General features: G+C 44.6%; 1 long non-coding RNA gene across 6 annotated transcripts in view; it reads right to left on the reverse strand.

Moving 5' to 3' along the window:
- Positions 1-304: 304 nt before the first annotated feature.
- The window catches only part of LOC140468642 (uncharacterized), a 30,108-nt gene continuing 11,948 nt past the window's right edge, over positions 305-18,464 (reverse strand). For 2 of the 6 annotated variants that reach the window (XR_011955787.1, XR_011955786.1), the window contains 3 exons: positions 5,845-5,970; positions 4,986-5,103; positions 305-1,009 (listed from right to left, as the gene is read on the reverse strand). This is a non-coding gene — a long non-coding RNA (uncharacterized lncRNA). Of the gene's footprint in view, positions 1,010-4,985; positions 5,104-5,844; positions 5,971-18,138; positions 18,178-18,464 lie in introns of all 6 variants that reach the window. The other 4 variants (XR_011955784.1, XR_011955785.1, XR_011955788.1 and 1 more) reach the window with 3 other exon arrangements.

An 18,464-nucleotide genomic window follows, 5' to 3' on the forward strand; every position in this document is an offset into this window, starting at 1 on the left:
TGATTTTGATGGTGGGTAGATTGCTGTGCTCACATTTCTGGGTCGGAGAAATGGGGAAAAAGAATGCTTCACAGCTAACAGAACGAGAACTGAAAAGCAGTTAAATCAAACCAAAGGTTCAGACAGGGAGGGAATATTTCCCTGGAGTTTGAGTAGCTGGAAAGTGATTGTGTCCAGGAATAGACAGGATTTTGTTTTACAAGGGTTGAAAGTTTTAAAACTGTTATATTCAGACAGTTTACGTTATTTTCTTTAATTTTATTTGCTGTGCAAAATAACTTTTAAAACATTTTAAAACCAAAATTTACAAACCTTTTGTTAAAGATAAATGTTAAATAAAATCCATCAAACCATCCCTCACTGAAAACTGTTGTGGAAGTGCAATCTCCTGGAGAATCCCTGCGAACTCCTTCCTGCCCAGGCTCCATGACTATATACAGACCTGGGGGATAGCAGCAGGAGGAGACCATTCAGCCTTTCAATCCTGCTCCACCATTCAATGGGAAACAGCTGACCATCCAGCTCAGTCTCCTGCTGTGTTCCAATCCCTTTTCATGACTTTACCTTGAAGAACTATATGTAAGTCCTCCTTTGGCTTCACTGCCTTTTGTTCCAGTGATGTTGCTGTGTTACTGTGTGGTTGTAGGCAGGGGTAATGTGATGGTGCTACCTCCTGGAGGATGCACTCAGCGTCCCTCATCATCCTGCAGGAACATCAACTGGGGTTCAGCAACTAGAGATAGAAACCATTTCCAGGATATGGGCATCACTGGCTCAGCCAGCATTTATTCCCCATCTCTAGTTACCCTTGAGAAGATGGTAGGGAGCTGCTGTCTTGTACAATTCACAGACCATTTGGTGCAGAGAGATCTAAAATGCTGCGATGAGAGTGTTGCAGGATTTTGGCTGAGTGATTCTCTGTCTTTGCTTCTTCAAATGCTGGTTAACTTAATCATGATCTGCACATGACTTTGAGATTTCAGTCTGCAAATCTTCACCATCTAGCACCCTGTATAAAGGAATATGTACATGTTAGAAATTCAGAGCAGACAATTCTACTTACTCTTTTTCCCTTTCTTCCCTCAAAGCTGTAACCCTCCAGCCCACTTACTCTCTCTCACCATTCTGACTCTGCTATCCCCTAATGTACACCCTCCCCATTCCCATGGAGTTACTGATAAACAGATCCATGCCACCACTTCCCGTCCCTGGTTAGACTCTGCACCCTTTCTGGGTTCACTTCCTTTCCCTTCAGTTGCTGCAAGTGAATAATGTAACAGCAGAATGAAACAAAAGGAAAGAAAGGGAGGTGGCAGATCCTGGACAGAAGAGGAACCTTCAATCTGGGAGAATGGATCAGATCCTTCTTCGTTCCCCATTAGTTGATTCCGACCATTACAATGAATTGGGGATGGAGAGTGGTCCTACATGGATGTAGTGATACTTTGACCCCCTCCCCCAACAGATCAATACTATGAGTAAATACGTTCCTCCTCCAGCCAATCACAGTGTGAAAAACTTTCCGCAAAGCATATTTACCCAAAGCACATGCTCCAAAACCCGCACACATTTTGTACATGTACAGTGCCGTGTTTCCCCACACACGTGTGGTCCCTGCCTCAGGGATTGTGGGAGTTGTAGTCCCCATGACGCCATTGGAGCCCTGTCTCTGGAAAGTCAACGAAAAGTGTAGACTGGAGGGTGTTGTGTATCTGATCCCCATTCAGACACACATAACATTTGGATTGTCACTGGGTTTTATTGAAACATCTGCTTCCACAACCTGATTTTCTGATGTAAGGAATATAGATTCAGCCAACTGGGGTGTGGCGAGAATAATAGGAGCAGGAGATTTTAAGCAGAGGTGACTCAATGGTTAGCATTGCTGACTCACAGCGTCAGAGACCTGGATTTGGTTACAGCCTTAGGCAACTGTGTGGAGTTTACACGTGCTCCCTGCGTCACTGCGGGTTTCCTCTGGGTGCTCGAGTTTCATCCCACAGTCCAAAGATGTGCAGGTAAAGTGGATTGGCTATGCGAAATTCCCAGTGCCCATACCTGTGCAGGTTAAGCCATTAACCATGGGAAATACAGGGAATGGGTGAGTGTGAATGGGATGCTCATGATAGGGTTGGTGTGGACTCCATGGACGATTACCCTATTTCTGCACGGTAGGGCTCCTATTCCATTCTCATATAGAAGAATGTACCTATCTCAATGTGCTGTGTATCTGTGGAATTCCCTATTCAAAATGCGGTAGATGCTAGGACAATGAGCAAATTTACTGAAGAAATACAGATGTTGAATTTGCAATGAATTGAAGGGTAAGAGAGAGCAGGCAGGAAAATCCAGCTGAGACCGAGGTGAGCTCAATCAGCATGGTATTAAATGGTGGAGCTGCATTGCCTCTCCTGTGCCCAGTGCTTATCTTCTTGCGGTAATAACGGAAAAGCTGAATCCAAAATTCACCACCTTCACCAAAGGAGATTTTTGGAAAAAGCAGGATAGTCAGGTGGATTAGCGTTTCAAACTTCGAAAGTAAGGAAGCATGTGGGAGAAAATGATTTTTCAATTTTAAACTGAGGTGAGTTAGACCGGTTATAGTCCAACTTATTTAATTGGATCATGATGAAGGAGCAACGCTCCGAAATCCAGTGTGCTTCCAATTAAACCTGAGGGACTATAACCTGGTGTTGTGAGATTTTTAACTTTGTACACCCCAGTCCAACACCGGCATCTCCAGATCATGTAAACTGAGGGGAGACAGTGATTTATGGTTTTAGACTGTTCAGTACATTCACACCGTCCAGAATACTCTGTTTTGAACATCTATCCTGTACTTTATTACAAAGCCAAGGTCTCTGACAATGAAAACCAAAACATCCAGGTAACATGGCCTCACCTCGTAATCTGATAAAAGACTTGTGATAAATCTGGTTGAATTTAGAATACAGTTGGAAAGCGGGAAGATTAAATCCAATCCCAAGATCCTGTGTTTAAACAAAGGAGACTACAATAGGATGAGGCAGGAGTTGGCTAATGTAGACTGGAAGCAAAGACTTTAGGGTGGGACAGTTGACGGACAGTGCGGGAATATCAAATAATCTTTCAAACTGCTCAGCAAAATTATATATCAGTGAAAAGGGAGGACTGTAGGAAATGGAATAATCTGCCGTGGGTGGATAAGGAAATAAGGGAGTCTATCAAACTGAAATAGAAAGCATTCAAATTGGCAAAGACCAAGAAGAAACTAGGAGATTAGAAAAACTTTAAAGATCAACAGAAAGCTGGATGGGATTGGGGGAGAAAAGTGATGAGTAGCTATCCCCAGGGCTGGAATAGCAGTTTACACTGCTAGAGGGGAACCTATTATTTGGGGAACATATGGCCTCTGTAATTGTTGAAGCACTTAACTGTTACCATAGAGATAATCCTGATCAAGTGCAAAATCTCAGCACACTCCAAAAGCTTGTACTTCCAAATAAACCTGTTGGACTATAACTTGGTGATGTGTGGCTTTTAACTTTGCCCACCCCACTCCAACACCAGTTCTTCCACATCAGAATCCTGATAGACAGCCCCACGGAAACTGAAGTGCCTGTCAGATACCTGACTGAGCCACAGGGCCGTGAGGGAGGGCTATGTGGTTTAACCACAAAGTGCTGAGCTGAACTCGACTTTTTTAACTGCCATTGCCATGGAGATAATATTGAGAGACAGCGTCCATTCAAAACACAAACCACAAAGGTATAAGAATGGGAGCGGCACATCGGACAGGCGGGGAGTTACCTGATGCTGCCTGGAGGTGTTCTGCATGTACACTATCCAGGTAACTGCCATGTCTCATCAATAAAGACTCAAAGAAGACCTCTCAGAGTTCTGTGCCCAGTTATTCCTATCCAGCAGGGTTCAGGAATATGAGTACACAGCAGTCAGTCTTCACAGTGGAGGATACGAAGAACATGCCAGTAATTGATAAGGAGACTGAGGAAGGTGAGGACCAAGGAACAACCATTATCACGAAAGTGTTAGAGCTGGGCAAGCTAATGGAGCTAAAGGTAGACATGTCTCTTTGCCAGGATGGAATACATCCCAGGGTACTACCAGAGGTGGCGGGAGAAATAGAAAATATATTTGGAGTCAGAGTCCTACAGCAGAGACAGGCCCTTTGGCCCAATCTGGCCCATGCCGGCCAATATGTCCATCCACGCGAACCCATTTCCCTGCACTTGGCCCATCTGCATCTGACCCTTTGCTATCCATGTATTTGTCCAAATGTCTTTTACATGTTGTTAATGTACCCACCTCAACCACTTCCACTGGCAGCTCAGTCCATATACATACCACCTTCTATGTAAAACAGTTGCCCCTCAGGTTCCCTTTCATAATTTCTCCTCTCACCTTAAACTGATGCCCTCTACTCCTTGATTTCCTGGGAAAAAGACTGAGTGCATTCACCTTACCCAAGCCTGTCACAATATTATACACTGCCAGAAATAGATCTCCCCTCTGTTTCCTCTGCTCTAAACAAAAAAGAATCCTCGCTTGTCCAACCTCTCCCTCTAACTCAGACCCCTGAGCCCATTTCTTCTGCACCTTATCCAGTTGAATAACCGAAATCTTCACTGCATTCATCACATTTCCAGTGTCTCCCCACGGCGCTGGAACAGACGTGACATCGCCAACGGATTACAAGCCATGATCGAAAATTAACCCCATTACAACAATCCCGTTTTCATTGTATTTTCCATGGTGCAGGTATCCTTCTGTCTTTCTGGTTGCATGGTTAATTAAAAACTTGTCCTCATACAAAACAAATCTGTAACTTCATTATTCCTGGGAAATGTGACATGTATTTTCAGACTTTTAAAAACAAATGAAAGCTCTCTCCACATTCACCACGCTGACATGGACTTGGCTGTGTCTCAGTAATTTTTCCAGTCACATTGACACTTGAAATATTCGCCCACGGACAGAATACACACCTTTCTTTCCACATGAAAAGGCCAATGATATTCAGATCGGCACGGATTAAGTAACTGTCAAAACTGAACATGAAGTTCAATCTGAATTTCTCATTCACAAATCTGCCCTTTCAGTACCCTACAACAGAGAAAACAAGTCACCACCATTAACACAGGATGGAAATTCATAAGACAATTATAGTATTAAATTGTAGTTTCTTTGTTCCCCCAAAGCTTTAATTCTCAGTCTCACAATTTCTCCCTTCTGTGAACTGAAATCCAAACCAATCTCCTCACCCCTTTCCTCCACACCCAGTTCTAATGCTCTCTCCTCTCGTTGAATTCAGCTTCTTAGCTCCTGCCTGCAGACTAAGGACCAAAACAAAGGTGTGGCACGATGGCACTGCTGCCCCACAGCGTCCGTGTGGAATTTGCATGTTCTCTCCGTGTCTGCGTGGGTTTTCTCCGGGTGCGCCGGTTTTCTCCCACAATCCAAAGATGCATTGGTCAGGTGAATCGGCTAGGCTAAATTGCCCATAGTGTTATGTGCATTAGTCAGAGGGAAATGGGTCTGGGTGGGCTACACTTCCGAGGGTCGGTGTGGACTGGCTGGGCCGAAGGGCATGTTTCCACACTGCAGGAAGTCTAATCTAATCAAATCAATGAATCTGACTCGGAGTCTCCTGGGTGTTGGTGAATCCTCCCCCCACCTCCCAAGGTTTCCTAGTCAGACCAACATTGATTTTTTTTTTCCAATCTGGAACCTCTTATTTATTTCCTCCACACCAACCCTCTGATAAGAACCATCCTGCACACACTGGACAAATCACATCTGGTTGAACTAAAATGAACCAAATTAGAACTTTAATTGCAGGCCTACCTTTGTTCCTTTCCATAACATTCCTGAATCTTCACCTGAGTTCTGATAACTTTCTGCAAAATGCTCCCCCCACCGATACGCCGACCACTTGTCACGATACCAGGGCAGGGACCAGTCCCCTGGGTCCTGTTCTCAGAGGGAGGAAGGGAGGGAGCAGCCAATGACAGATTAATCCCACACATCCAAAGCCTCCCTCGCTGGCACTGACCCATACTGCACATACGCCAACAATTGGCCAGCACTGCGCCCGTGCACAGGTCTCCCCTCCTACAGAGCATGCTCCAGATCACACAGGTGCCTGGGTGATTGACAGCAGCTGTGCCCAATAGAGTGGAGGGGGAGGGGCTGCAGGACTGGAACAATGGGATTGTAAACAACGAATGAATGTGGAGGACACTTGGGGATGGACAGGTCAGTGAGGGACAGGAGCAGTGCAGCAGCAGGAGGGGATCCTGGACAAACTGAGCAATGGGAGAGTCTGACAGGAGAGAAACGACAGGATGGTTCTGTTTGGAGACTCAGGCAGGGACAGCTGGGAGACAGTATGGCCTGGTGGCTTGGGCATGATTTCCAATCAGCCTCTTCAAAGCCACTGTTACCAAACTCTGAACCCGATTCTCTTGGTCCAGAGGTAAGGACACTACCGCCATTTCTTGGTGGGCTAGTGGAAAGAAGGGAAGATTTTCTCAATCTCACTCACATGGAAACTCCATGAGCTCCTCCCACTTACTGTCTACGGTGGGAATGGAGGAGACAGAGCAACTGGAAGGGGGTTAGGGATATAGGGACTGCCTTTCAAAAGGAACTCATCTGTCTTGGTGTTATTAACAAGACTCAGTACACAGTCACCAACACAAAGCTGGTGTATGTGAAATTTATCCAGAATATTAACACCCATAACTGGGTGACGCAGACCCCAATGTACAGAGTTAAGTCCGGGATATTAATAACGGCTTTGTGTGTGAGAAATCACGTCTCATGAACTTGATTCAATTTTTTTGAAGTAACAACAAAGAGGATTGATGACGGCAAAGCGGTAGAAATAATCTACATGGACTTCAGTAAGGCATTCAACAAGGTTCCCCATGGGAGACTGGTTAGCAAGGTTAGATCTCATGGAATACAGAGACAACTAGCCATTTGGATACAAAACTTGTTCAAAGGGAGAAGACAGAGGGTGGTGGTGGAAGGTTGCTTTTCAGATTGGAGACCTGTGACCAGTGGGATGTCACAATGTATCGGTGCTGGATCCTGAAATGTTCATAATTTATATAAATGATTTGGATGTGAATATAGGAAGTAATGTTCGTAAGATGACCCCAAAATTGGAGGTGTAGTGGACAGTGAACAGGATTACCTCAGATTATAATGGGATCTTGATCAGATGGTTGAATGTGCTGAGGACTGGCAGATGGAGTTTAATTTAGATAAATGTGAGGTGCTGCATTTTGGAAAAGCAAATATTAGCAGGGTGAATACACTTAATGATAAGGTCCTCGGGATTGCTGCTGAGAAAGAGACTTTGGAGTACAGGTTCATAGCTCCTTGAAATGCAGAATCACAGGTAGATAGGATAGTTAAGAAGGTGTTTAGTATATTTTCCTTTATTGGTCAGAGCACTGAGTATAGGAGGTGGGAAGTCATATTGCGGCTGTACAGGGCCTTGGTTAGGTCATGCTTGGAATATTGCATGCAATTCTGATCTCTTTCCTATCAAAACAATATTGTGAAACTTGAAAGGGGTCAGCAAAGTATTACAAGCATGTTGCTAGGGTTGGAGGATTTGAACCAAAGGGAGCGGATGAATACACTGTTTTCCCTGGAGCGTCAGATGCTGATGGGTGACCTTATAGAGGTTTATCAAATCAGTAGGGGCATGGATAGGGAAAATACACAAGATCTTTTCCCTGCGGTGGGGAGGAGGCATGATGGGGGATGGGAGACAGAGGGGAGACACCGAGAGGGGGAGGGTGACCGTTATTTTGTAGATTACAACACAACCCTGTTCCTGTTCTCTCCCTATCCCCTTCAATCCCTCTGAAGGGCTCAGAACAAGTGTACAGTCCCTGGAAAGTAGAGCTTCAGGGTGATCAAGTGCTGAAGGTCAGCTACCTGACCTGCTGTGCTTTTCCAGCGCCACACTTTAACACAAGCTGGAAGAACAACACCTCATTTTCTACTTGGACATCCTGAACACCTCTAACAAATTCAATAATTTTAGGCCCTGAACTCTCCAATGTCCTAGCGCCCTAGCCTCTTAACCCACACACCAGTCCTTGTTATCATAGAGCATGCCATTACACACTACCTATGGTTCGCCACTAACAGTCCTCATAAACAGCTATTCACCCTCCCCCAGCCAGTTCGTTATCCACTCCGTTGTCCAACTGCTCCCATCTCTTTCTTTGGACTCTATCCCCACATATCATGTACTCCTTAACCCCTACCTTCTGCATAAAAAGCGACATTTCTTTTCAGTCACATCGGCTCTGAGGAAGGCTCAGCGAATCCAAAATGTTAATTCTGATTTCTCTTCTCAGATGCTGCCAGACCTGCTGAGCTTTTCCAGTACCTTTTGGTTATTGTGAGATTTACAGCATCCGCAGCTCTTTTGGTTCTAATTTACCAGGAATTTCTAATTCAGGTCTAGTGTGTTTATCAACATTCCCAGTCCATACAAACTCAATTTCTCTCCCAATCTCTGCTGTCTCTCTCATTCCCTTCACACCCACGGAGTACACCCGCACCATAGTGACAGTGCACCTGCACAGTTTATGGTCACATGTTGGCCCACTGGACCCACCCCTCATTCACTCCCATTGTCTGGAGGATCACATCAACTCTCCTATTGGTCTGAAGCTGCCATCAATCTCACCGGCCCCATTGTGACACGAGTTGTGCGCTCCTCCCAGGAGTATTGGAGGCTGAAGGGTGACCTTATAGAGGTTTATCAAATCATGAGGGGCATGGATAGGATAAATAGACAAGGTCCTTGCCCTGGGGTGGGGGTGTCCAGAACTAGCGGGCATAGGTTCAATGTGCGAGGGGAAATATATAAAAGGGATCAGAGGGTCAACTTTTTTCACAGCAGGTGGTGTGTGTATGGAATCTTCTGTCAGGGGAAGTGGTGGAAGTTGGTAAAACTAGACCATTTGGCATCTGGATGGGTGTATGTATTGGAAGGGTGTAGTGGGATGTGTGCCAAGTGTTGGCAAATGGGACGAGATTAAGTTCGGATATCTGGTCAGCATGGACTAGTTTGACCAAAAGGGCTGTTTTCATGCTGTATATCTCTATGGCTCTGCACTGGCATGAGCTTCAACATTCAGTGAAAGGGGGCAGTATCACAGAGTAGAGGGACTGGGGGCTATTCAGCCCATTGGGGCTGTACTCTCTCTCTCTGGAGATGGTGCCAGTCTGTCCCAACTCACCTCCCATTTGCCTGTAAGAAATCTGCTCCTAGTTGAAATCACTGCTTAACTTTCTGAGTTCCAAGGAGAATTATCCGACCTTCTGCTAACTCTCCACATAGAGAAACGTATCTTATTTTAATGTTTCAGTGTTATCGAGATGTACAGCACAGAAACCAACCGTTTGGTCCAACTTGTCCATGCCGATCAGATATTCTAAATTAATCTCGTCCCATTTGACAACACTTGGCCCATAACCTTCTAAACCTTTCCTAATCACTTACCCAATCTTTTAAATGTTGCCTTTTAAATGTTGCAATTGTTCCAGCCACCACACTTTCTCTGGCAGCTCATTCCATACACATAGCACGTTCAGCTTGAAAACAATGCCCCTCAGATCCCTTATAAATTGTTTTCCTCACTCCTTAAGCCTGTGCCCCATAGATTTGGACACACCTAACCTGTGAATAAGATCCTGGTTGATCACCCTATCCATGTCCCTCACAATTGTATCAACCACTGAGGTCATCTGTCAGCATCCGATGCTCCAGGGAAAACAGCCCCAGCCTATTCAGCCCATCCCTATATAGCTGAAACCCTCAACCCTAGTAACATCTTTGCACATCTTTTCTGAACCCTTTCAAGTTTCACAATATCATTCCGATAGCGGGGAAACCAGGACTGAAAGCAAAATTTCAGAAGTGGCTGAATCAATGTGCTGAACAGCCACAAAATGCCGTCACAACTCGTGTACTCAATCCACTAACCAGTAAAGGCAAGGATACTAAACGCCTTCTTCACTACCCTGCCTATCTATGACTCCACTTTCAGGAACTATGAACCTGCACTCCAAGATCTTTGTTCAGCAACGCTCCTCAGGACCTTTCCATTAAGTGTATTAGTCCTGCCCTGATTTGATTTTCCAAAATGGAGCACCTCACATTTTTCTGAATTAAACTCCATCTGCCACTCCTTAGCCCATTTGTTTGAAGTCCCATTGTAATCTGAGGTAACCTTCTTCCCTGTCCACTGCACCTCCAATTTTGGTATCTATGTAAAGTCACTGACCATGCCTCCTATATTCACATAGAAAACATTTACATAAATGAAGAAAAGCAGTGGACCCAGAAACGATCCTTACAGCATATTGCTCATAGAACATAGAACATTAAAACACAGTACAGGCTCTTCGGCCCTCAATGTCGCGCCGACCTGTCATACCAATCTGAAGCCCATTTAACCAACACTATTCCATGTACGTCCATTTGCTTGTCCAATAACGACTTAAATGTACTTAAAGTTGGTGAATCTACTACCGTTGCAGGCAAAGCATTCCATACACGGACTACTCTCTGAGTAAAGAAATTACCTCTGACATCTGTCCTATATCTATCACCCCTCAATTTAAAGCTATATCTCCTCGTGCTCGCCGTCACCATTCTTGGAAAAAGGCTCTCCCTGTCCACCCTATCTAACCATCTGATTATCTTGTATGTCTCTATTAAGTAACGTATCAACCTTCTTCTCTAACGAAAACAGCCTCAAGTCCCTCAGCCTTTCCTTGTAAGACCTTCCCACCATACCAGGCAACATCCTAGTAAATCTCCTCTGCACCCTTTCAAAGCTTCCACATCCTCCTTATAATGTGGGGAACAGAACTGTACACAATACTCTAAGTGCAGCCTCACTAGAGTTTTGTACAGCTGTAGCATAACATCATGGTTCCGGATTTCGATCCCCCTGTTAATAAAAGCTAAAACCCTGTATGCCTTCTAAACAACCCCGTCAACCTGGTGGCAACTTTCAAGGAAATGTGTACCTGGACACTGAGATCTCTCTGCTCATCTACACTACCAAGAATCATACCATTAGCCCAGTACTTTGCATTCCAGTTACTCTGACCAAAGTGAATCACCTCACACTTGTCCGCATTAAACTCCATTTGCCACCTCTCAGCCCAGTTCTGCAGCTTATCTAAGTCTCTCTGTAACGTACAACATCCTTCGTCACTATCCACAACTCCACCAACCTTCGTGTTGTCTGCAAATTTACTAATCCATCCTTCTACGCCCTCATCCAGGTAGTTTATGAAAATGACGAACAACAGTGGACCCAACGCCGACCCTTGCGGTACACTACTGGCAACTGGACTCCAGGATGAACGTTTCCCATCAATCACCACTGTCTGCTTTCAGCGAGCCAATTACTGATCCAAACTGCTTTATCTCCCACAATCCCATCCTTCCGCATTTTGTACAATAGTCTACTGTGGGGAACCTTATCGAACGCGTTGCTGAAATCCATATACACCACATCAACCGGTTTACTCTCACCTATCTGTTTGGTCACCTTCTCAAAGAACTCAATAAGGTTTGTGAGGCACGACCTACCCTTCACAAAACCGTGCTGACTATCCCTAATCAAATTATTCTTTTCTGGATCATATCTCTTATAACCTTTTCCAACACTTTACCAACAACTGATGTAAGGCTCACTAGTCTATAATTACCAGGGTTGTCTCTACTCCCCTTCTTGAACAGGGGAACCACATGTGCTATCCTCCAGTCTTCTGGCACTATTCCTGTAGACAATGATGATTTAAAGATCAATGCCAAGGCTCGGCAATCTCTACCTTGGCTTCCCAGAGGATCCTGGGATAAGTTCACTGGGCCAAATGGGTTTTATCTATTTTCACACTCTGCAAGATTTCTAATACCTCTTCCTCATGAGCCTTAATCCCACCTAGTCTAGTAGCCTGTATCTCAGTAATCTCAACAACATTGTCATTTTCTAAAGGGAATACTGTTGAAAAATATTCATTTAGTGCTTCCCCTATCTCCTCTGACTCTACACACAACTCCCCACTACTATCCTTGATTGGCCCTAATCTTATTCGTCATTCTTTAAATACCTATAGAAAGCCTTAGGGTTTACCCTGTTTCTATCCGCCAACAATTTCTCATGTGTCCTCCTGGCACTTCTGAGCTCTTTCTTTAGGACTTTGCTGGCTATTTTGTAACCCTCAAGCGCCCTAACAGACGCTTCACATCTCATCCTAACATAAGCCGCCTTCTTCCTTTTGAAGAGAGATTCCATTTCCTTTGTAAACCACAGCTCCTGCACTCTACAGCTTCCGCCCTGCCTGACAGGTATATACTTATCTCGGACAAATAGGACCTTTTTCTTGATCTTTGAGGGTCCCTATTCTCTGCCTGCTTACTCGTTTATCCTTAGTGTATTTCTGGAATCTCTGGATTCTCTGGGAACCTATTTCCCAAAGCTCTCTCATGTCCCGTTTTTGCTCTCCTGGTTTCCCTCGAGGAGACTCCGACTGCCCCTATACTCCTCCAGGAATTTACACAAACCCAGCTGTCTGCACCTGCCGTATCGCTCCTTCATTTTCTTGACGAGACTCTCAATTTCTCTCGACAGGCAGCATTCCCTACACTACCTATTAAGGCCTTAACAGGAACATACTGTCTGTGTACTCTCGTTGTTGCAGGCCTATGGACGCAATGGCAGATGAGGACAAAGAAGCAATCATTCTCAGTAAAGAGGTGGTGTTGGGAAAGGTAACAGCCGAAAGGTAGATGGGTCTCCTGGCCGTGATGGAGTGCATCCCAGGGGACGTTAACAGATGGCAGTGGGTAAATAGCAAATGCACTCGTGATAATTCACTAAAATTTGCTGGACTCTGGGACAGATCTGACAGATTGGCAAGCTACAAATGTGATGCGAATATTTTAAAATGGACCTGTTAGCATAACTTCTTTGGTGGGGAAAATGCCCGATCTCTTAAGGAAGAAATAGTGAGCTATGTGGATAGAAATTATCTCATTGAGCAGACACAGCATCGATTCATGAAAGGTAGACTTCACTAAGATGAGTGGTAGAGCAATGTGTGCCGAGGCCACTGTAAGTCTGCACAGGGATACAGATAGGCTATGTGAGTGGGTAAGGATCTGGCAGATGAAGGACAAGATTGGGAAACGTGAAGTCATCCCTTTTGGTCAGACTAACAGCAAACTGATGATGAAATGGTGAAAACTTGCAGCATGCTGCTGTGCAGAGGGAGCTGGGTGTCCTTATGCACGAATCACAGCAAGTTGGTTTTCAGGTACAGCAGGTAATTAAGACAGTGAAGGGAATATTGTCCTTCATTGCTAGAGGGATGGTTATGCTGCAGCTGTACAGGGTGCTGGGGAGGCTACACCTGGAGTACTGTGTACAGGTTTGGTCCCCTTACATTCGCAAAGATGTACTGACACAGGAGGGAGTGTAGAGGAGGGTCACTAGTTTCAGTCAGGATTTCAGAGGGTTGGCGGATGCAGAGAGATTGAGGAAACTGGTAGTATGCTCATTGGAATTTCGAAATATGGGAGGTTGGATGGGAAAAAAAATAAAATTATGAACGGAGTAGATAAGATAGAAGCAGGGAGGTGATTTCCGCTAGGGGTCACTTAAACTAGGGAGCAGAGCATCAAAATAAGGGGGTATCAGATTTAGGACTGAGTTCAGGATGGACTTCTTCAGCTAAATCTGTGAATCTGTGGAATTTGCTGCTGAGTGCAGCAGTTTAGGTTATCGACTTGACTATCGTTAGGTCAAAAGGTAGATTTGTGAACAGGAAAGGAATTAAGGGTTATGGTGAGAGAACAGGAAAGTGGAGCAGAGGCCATGAAAAGATCAGCCCTGATCTTATTAAATGGAAGAGCAGGCTTGAGGGGCCATGAAGCCTACTCCTGCTCCTCTTTCTTATGTTCTTATGTTCCCACTTTCCAGCCTGGGAATAGCAAAGGAATACCTTGTACTGTCAAAATTCGCCTTTGTCCAATTTAGAACACCATTTAGATCTGGTCTATTATTTTCTGTAACTATTTTAAAACTAGTAGAATTATCAAAGAACCCTGACAGCGTGGAAGTAGGCCATTCAGCTCATCACAACCACACGGACCCTCAGAGACTCCTACCTTACCACTGCATTCCCCATGGCTAATCCACCTAGCGTGCACATCCCTGAACAATATGGGCAATTCAGCCTGGAATATCCACACAACCTGCATATCTTTAGATAATGGGAGGAAACCAGAGCAAATAGACGAAACCCACGCAGTTAGTAACAACAAGGTGATGATCCCTTTCTTATTTCCCAGTTCCACCAAAATAACTTCACTGGACGTACTCCCAGGAATATCCTCCCTCAGCACAACTGTAATGCTACCTCTAAACAAAAAGGCCACTCCGCCTCCTCTCATGTCCTCCTTCCTATCCTTCCTCTTGCATCGATACCCTGGAACATTACGCTGCCAGTCCAACCCATCTCTGAGTAACGTTTCTGTAATCCTCATGATATCCCAGTGCCACATTCAAAACCATACCCTGAGCCTATCTGCTTTCCCTGTCCGGCCTCTTGCATTGAAGTAATTGCAGTGAAACTTGTCAGTTCTACCTGGTTCTGTGCCTTGCCCTTGCCTGTCTTGACTGTCTGACTTCTGAACTGTACCAGCCTCAGACTTACCTCTTTTCTCACTATCTCTTTGGGTTTACCCTCACTGGATTAATGCCACCTGAGTAACACTAGCAAATCTCCCTGCCTGGATATTAGACACTTTCTAATTCAGGTACAATCCATCCTTCTTATGCAGGTCAACTCTACTCCAGAGGAGCTTACAATGATCAAAAGATGTGAATCCTTCTGCCCTACACCAGCTCCTTAGCCAATCATTCATCTCCTCCATCCTGCTATTCCTACTCTCACTAGCATGTAGCACCAGAAGTAATGCAGATATTATGGTCGAGGACCTACTTTTTTATATTCCAGGCTAATTTGCTATATTCTCTCATCAGGACTTCATCTCTTCCCCTTCCTATGTCATTGGTACCAATGTACAATGACCTCTCACTGGTCATTCTTCCCTTTGAGAATATTCTGCTACCTGTCCGAAACATCCTTGATCCTGGCACCAGGGAGGTACCACCCCATTCTGATGTCTGTCAGCTACAGAAAGGGCAGTCTGTGCCCAACTACAGAGTCCCTTATCATCCTTGAGCGTTTGGAATCCGATATACCTCTCATTATAGTTGAGCCAGTCTCAGTAGCAGTAACTTGGCTGTCAGTGCAAAATTCCCCTGAGAGTCTATGACCACCTACATTATCCATAATAGTATACTTGTTTCAGATGGGGATAGCCACAGGAGACTCCTTCTCTACCTACCTCCCTCTCCTACCTTTCCGAGAGGTAACCCATCTACCTGACTGTATCGGCAGTTTTTCGGCCTGAAACTGCCACCTATCACACATCCTGACTTTTGTAAATTCTTCATTACCATTAAGCACCGCTCCATCTAATCCATGTGATCCAAGAGGATTTGCATCACTTCCTGTAGGCTATCCTCAGGATCATTCAAACTCCCCCTACTCTCCTCCAGGAAGTGCACATCACTGTACGAATGGCCATCTCTGCAGCTTAATCTGTAGACCCAGAAAAAGGCAGAGTCTTACAGCTTTACAAAAGACTACTCTCGAATACATTAGTACCTGTATTTTACATTTAAAACATTCAACCAAAAGATCATAACAGAGGCACTTAAACTAGTAAACACTCACCCTACTGAATGTTGCAGATTTGAAAAAGTAAAACAGAGTAAGATTTACCTTTGAAGAGACTGAAACCCACTGAGCTGATCCCCGGCTGTGAGTCACAGACATACAGCACGGAAACAGACCCTTCAGTCAAACTCGTCCATACCGACCAGTTTTCCGAACCTAATCTCGTCCCATTTGCCAGCACTTGGTCAATATCCCTCTAAACCCTTCCTATTCATATACTCATCCAGATGCCGAATAAATGTTGCAATTGTACCAGCCTTCACAACTCCCTCTGGCAGCTCATTCCATAAACACAACACCGTCGCATGAAAAAGTTGCCCCTTAGGTCCCTTTTATATCTTTTCCCTCACGCTAAATCTATACCCTCTAGTTCTAGACTCCCCCACTCCAGTGAAAATCCCTTGTCTATCTATCTGATCCATGCTCATGATTTTATAAACCTTTGAGATCACTCCTCAGCCTCTGACGCTCCAGGGAAAACAGCCCCAGCCTGTACAGCCTATCCCTATATCTCAAATTCTCCAACCCTAGCAACATCCTTATAAATCTTTTGTGAACCTTTCAAGTTACACAACATCTTTGTGATAGGTGGAGAACAGAATTGCGCACAATATTGCAAGAGTGGCCAAACCAATGTCCTGAACAGCCGCAACATGACCTCCCAACTCTCTTACTCAATACTCTGACTAATCAACGAAATCATACCAAACACCTTCACTATCCTATCTACCTGCACCTCTACTTTCAAGGAGCTATGAACCTGCACAGCAAGGTCTCTTTGTTCAGCAACACTCCCCAGGACCTGACCATGACGTGTATCAGTCCTACTAAGCTTTGCTTTTCCAAAATGCAGCACCTCGCACTTATCTGAATTGAACTCCATCTGCCACTCCTCAGCCCATTTGCCTATTTGATCAAAATCCCATTGAAATCTGAGGTAACCTTCTTCACTGTCCTCTACACCTCCAAGTTTGGTGCCATCTACAAACTTACTAACTATACCTCCCGTGTTCACATCTAATTCATTTATATAAATGATGAGAAGTAGTGGACCCAGCACGATCCTTGTGGCATTCCACTAGTCACAGGCCTCCAGTCTGAAAAATAATCATCCATCACCACCACCCTCTGTCTTCTGCCTTTGAGCCAGTTCTATATCCAAATGGCTACTTCCGTGAGATCTAACCTTGATAACCAGTCTCCCATGGGGAACCTTGTCGAACACCTTACTGAAGTCCATATAGATCACATCTACTACTCTTCTCTCATCAATCCTCTTTGTTACTTCTTAAAAACCAGATCGAGTATGTGACACATGATTTCCCATGCAGAAAGTTATGCTGACTATCCCTAATCAGTCTGTGCTTTTCCAAATACACGCAAATCCTGTCGCTCAGGGCTCCCTCCAACACCTAGTCTAGCACAGCATCTGTAGTTCCTGGGCTTGTCCAAACTGCCTTCGTTAAATAGTAGCGCCGTATTAACCAACCCGCAGTCTTCTGGCACCTCAGCTGTGACTATCAATAATACAAAAATCTCAGCAAGAGGCCCAGAAATCACTTCCCTCGCTTCCCACAGAATTTTAGGGTACAACTGATCAAAGCCTGGGGATTGATCCACCTTTATGCGTTTCCAGACATCCCGTACTCTGTAGTATGGACATTTTTCAAGATGTCACCATTTATTTCCCCACATTCTACATCTCCCGTGTCCTTCTCCACAGTAAATACTGATGCAAAATATTGCATCTTGATAAAACAAACGAGGGCAGGACTTACACTAATTAAAAGTAAGGCTTTGAGTAGTGATATGGAACAAAGAGACTGAGAGGTACAGGTCTTCTTAGTCTGTGTCACATGTAGACAGGGTGATTAAGAAGGTGGTTAGCACACTTATCTTCATTGCTCAGACCTCTGAGTACCAGAGTTGGGAATTTAGGTTGAGGCTGTACAGGATGCTGGGGAGGCCTCTTCTAGAATACTGTGTCCAGTTCTGGTTGTGCTGTGATAGGAAGGATATTATTAAATTGGAGCGGATTCGGAAGAAACTAACCGGGATGTTGCCATGAATGGAGGGATTGTGTCACAAGGAGAAGCTGGATAGGCTGGGATGCTTTTTCACAACAGCGTAGGAGGTTGAGGGATGACCTTAAAGGATTATAAAACCATGAAGCGTGTAGATAAGGGGGAGGGGGGGGGGATTCAAGACCTGGGTGCATACAATTTGAAAATAGAGGAGAAAGGTTTAAAAAATAAATTGGGGATTTATTTTTACCTTTACATGTGTGAAGTGAACTCCCAGAAAAAGAAGCAGCTGTGAATACAATTACAATGTTTAAAAGACATTTAGACAAGTCCATAAATAGGAAATATTTGGATGAATGTGGACCAAGCGGAGGCAGGTGCGATTAGATTAGTTGGGAATTATGGTCAACACGGACTGGTTTAACCACAGGGTCTGTCTCTGTTCTGTATCATTTTAGGACTCAAACTCTCGCTATCTCTGAATTCCTCCATGCTCACAACTCCCCAGATCACTGTCACCTCATCCAGACTAAACTCTTCCTTATCTCTAGAAATCCTCTCTCGCCTCAGAACCAT

This window comes from Chiloscyllium punctatum, chromosome 47 (genome assembly GCF_047496795.1).
Source record: "Chiloscyllium punctatum isolate Juve2018m chromosome 47, sChiPun1.3, whole genome shotgun sequence".
In the NCBI taxonomy this organism is placed as follows: domain Eukaryota; kingdom Metazoa; phylum Chordata; class Chondrichthyes; order Orectolobiformes; family Hemiscylliidae; genus Chiloscyllium; species Chiloscyllium punctatum.